Raw genomic sequence first — 3921 nt, 5'->3', positions numbered from 1 at the left:
AATCCTGTTGGTTCAGTCTCTTAACATGTCTAAAATCCATCCTCTCCTCTTTATCCAAGCTGGCACCACATTAATTCAAGCACTTATCCTATCTTGTCAATTTACTATATCAGTCTCCTTGATGACCTCCCTGCTTCCTGTCTTTCCCACTCCAGACCATGCTTCATTCTGCTGCCCAGATCATTCTTCTACAAAAATGCTCAGTCCATGTTTCCCCACTTCTCAAGAACCACCAGTGGTTGCCCATCCACCTCCTCATCAATAAGAAATTCCTTATCATTGGCTTTAAAGCACTCTATCATCTTGCACCCTCCTACCTCACCTCAATACTCTTCTTCTACAACCCATCCTGAACTAGAGAAGCAGCGTGGCTCAGTGGAAAGAGCCCGGGCTTGAGAGGCAGATGTCATGAGTTCGAATCCTGCCTCTGCCACTTGGCAGCTATGTGACTGTGGGCAAGTCACTTAACTTCCCTGTGCCTCAGTTACCCCATCTGTAAAATGGGGATTAAGACTGTGAGCCTCACATGGGACAACCTGATTACCCTGTATCTACCCCAGCATTTAATACAGTGCTCTGCACATAGTAAGTGCTTAACAAGTACCAACATTATTATTATTATTATCATTATTATTAACAATCTGCTCCTTTAATACCAACCTAGCCTCTCAAGGTCTCACTTGGAGAGTTTCCAGTACTCTACCAGTCTTGACTACAGGAGCAAGAGTCAAGCAGAGACATACCCATTCCATTCCTAACTTGGGCAGTGGCTAGTGAGTGGAAGGCAATCTGCTACAAGTCAAAACTCACCTGTGCTGGGTAGCACTGACACAGGAAAGAGTCAAGGGCAGAGATTCGTTAACAGCAATGGTAAATCACTTCCATATTTTTACCCAGAAAACTCTATGGATACACTACCAGAATCATTGCAGACTGAGGGGGAGCATTCTCAGAGACATTTGTCTGTGGCATCGTTATGGGTCGGACACAACTCAACAGCTTAAGACCACAATACCAACCTACTCGCTATATTTTGATCTTGTCTATCTTGCCGCCAACTCTCGCACACCTCCTGCCTCTGGCCTGGAGTGCCCTCCCTTTTCATATCTAGCAGACAGTTCCTCTCCCCACCTTCAAAACCTTACTGAAGACATATTTCCTCCAAGAGGCCTTCCCTGATTAAGCCCTCTTTTCCTCTTTTCCCACTCCCTTCTGCATCATCCTGACTTGCTCCCTTTATTCACCACCCACCTGCCCTACAGCTATTATATACATAGTCATAATTTAATTACTTTTCTTAATATTTGCCTCACCTTCTAGAGTCTAAGTTCTTTGTGGGCAGTGAATGTGTGTTTTGTATTGTTAGAGAAGCAGCGTGGCTCAGTGGAAAGAGCACGGGCTTTGGAGTCAGAAGTCAAGAGTTCGAATCTCAGCTCTGCCACTTGTCAGCTGTGTGACTGTGGGCAAGTCACTTCACTTCTCTGTGCCTCAGTTACCTCATCTGGAAAATGGGGATTGACTGTGAGCCCCACGTGGGACATCCTGATTCCCCTCTGTCTACCCCAGCGCTTAGAACAGTGCTTGGCACATAGTAAGCGCTTAACAAATACCAAAATTATTATTATTATTATTATTGTTGTGTTTTAGTTTCTTAAGCACTTAGTACAGTGCCCTACACACAGTAATCACTCAATAAATGTGATTGATAGCTTCTATCTGAAGAGATATTCTCCAGAACTGGTTTAATATTTATAATGTATATTCAAGGACAGGTCCTATTGGATATGTTTTCAAAGTGTTCAGTTATAATCTGTTTTAATCATAATACTGATACAGAATGTTAATACAATGAAAAACTGAACTAAATAGCTTTACTGCTTTGATTTAAAAGTTCCAAAGCAGATTCTAGAATAATTTAATATCCTAATGAACAATTTCTTTTCAAGCCCTAACATAAGATGGTGACTGCCATCTTCAAATTATCAAACATTCAATCAGCTTAACCTCTTCCTTAACTCACTGATTTCCAACTACAGCCTAGCCCACTCATTTCACTCCATTAGCATCAGCTTTCTTACTGTGTCTTGATCAGCTAACTCCTTTACCAATAAGCCCAGACCACCACTCTCCCCACCTTCAAAGTCTTACTAAGGTCTTATGTCCTACCAGAGGCTTTCCCCAATTAAGCCTTATTTTCCCTTACTCTATATCCCTTCTTCAGTGCCTACATTCCTTGATCTATTCTCTTAAAGCACTTGATATTCACCCTACCTTCAGTCCCACAGCATTTATGCACATTTCTGTAACTTTTTTATATTTATGTCTGTCTCCCACTATAGACTGTTAACTCCTTGTGGGCAGGGAACGTGTCTGCTGACTGTTGTATAGTAATCTCCCAGCTTTTTAGTACAGTGCTGTACTCCATAAATATGACTGATTGATAAAGGGCTTAAATGAAGACCTACATTTACAATTTGTATTATATATGTAACAGGCATACACACGTTTATGGGGGAAGGGCTGGTGTGGGCAAGGTAGGAACACTCTTATTCATATAAAGAAATATGTTTTATTTGAAATCACACTGAGCCTAATAGGAAAGGAAGCATGTATTACAAAATTCCGGGGAAGCAATACGACCTGGTGGATAGAGCACAGGCCTAGGAGTGAGAAGGACCTGGGTTCTCACCCTTGCTCTGTCATTTGTCTGCTGTGTGACCTGGTCAATCTCTGTGCCTCAGTTTAACCCAGCTCTGCCACTTGTCAGCTGTGTGACTTTGGGCAAGTCACTTAACTTCTCTGTGCCTCAGTTACCTCATCTGTAAAATGGAGGTAAAGACTGTGAGCCCCACGTGGGACAAACTCATTACCTTGTTTCCGCCCTAGCACTTAGAACAGTGCTTGGCACATAGTAAGTACTTAACAAATACTATCATTTTTATTTTTACCTCATCCATAAATTGGGGATTGAAACTGTGAGTGGCATGTGGGACAAGGACTGTGTCCAACCATGATTTCTTGTATCTGACTCTAGCACATAGAACACATAGTAAGCACTTAACAAATACCACTAATAAAAAGAATAAAACAAAAACAACAACAACAAAAATTCAATGTTACCATCTCCAGTCATTTCATTTTACCTGCTCAATGAAGTAAAATCCTAAAGTGAAAATGACCTGAAAAGGAATTACTTAGTTTTTCAAGGTTTCAGTTTCTGGCAATGTTTTGTAATATATGGAAGAATCACTTGACTTTTGCTATTCTGGAGTTGTCATTGTACTATGATTTACAAAGCAAAGCAAACTGAATATTTAATCTATTCCTATTATTCAATAAGCTCTGACTATAACATACTGAAGGTGTCATTTACTTTGTCTACATTTTTATTTTCAAGAACATTAATCTTATTGAACTGTTTACAAACCTCAATTTTTACTATATGTAAATAGGTTGGTATTATTTTCTATAGTTGAAGATTCCAGACAAGTTGTGAACCTAATACCATCCCTTACAAGTTTAACTTAAAAAAGAATCAAACTGGTCTTTTGGTAATACTGATTAGCTGATTTCTCTGATGTTTTTTAAAAATCCTGTTTAGAAAAAAAAAGGAAAATTGAATAAAAAATGAGAGCGGTATATCATACATAATATTTAATATTTATATAAAGTACAATTAAAAATAAGTTTTGATTAATAGAGTGCTACAATGATTTAAGGAATTTTTTCTGACTTCTCAAACTCCTGACCATCATCTTTAAGGCACTCAATCAGCTATCTCCCTATTTATCCTCTCATTTCTCCCATTATGACCCATCCTGCACGATTCACTCTTGTAATACCAACTTCCATACTGTGCCTCATTTTTGTCTCTTTTATTGAACTCTTGCTCATGCCCATCTCCTGCCTGAAATGATTTCC

General features: G+C 39.5%; 1 non-coding gene across 1 annotated transcript; it reads left to right on the top strand.

Annotated features, from left to right (window-relative positions):
- Nucleotides 1–662: 662 nt before the first annotated feature.
- LOC114816361 lies at nucleotides 663–800 on the top strand. The gene has a single exon (XR_003764125.1). It is a non-coding gene; the product is annotated as a small nucleolar RNA SNORA7 (small nucleolar RNA).
- The last annotated feature ends 3121 nt before the right edge of the window (nucleotides 801–3921 follow it).

The sequence above is a fragment of the Ornithorhynchus anatinus genome, chromosome 1, assembly GCF_004115215.2.
Source record: "Ornithorhynchus anatinus isolate Pmale09 chromosome 1, mOrnAna1.pri.v4, whole genome shotgun sequence".
Taxonomy (NCBI): domain Eukaryota; kingdom Metazoa; phylum Chordata; class Mammalia; order Monotremata; family Ornithorhynchidae; genus Ornithorhynchus; species Ornithorhynchus anatinus.
Note: the sequence above shows the minus strand (reverse complement) of the source record. Positions and strands in the feature narration are given on the sequence as shown.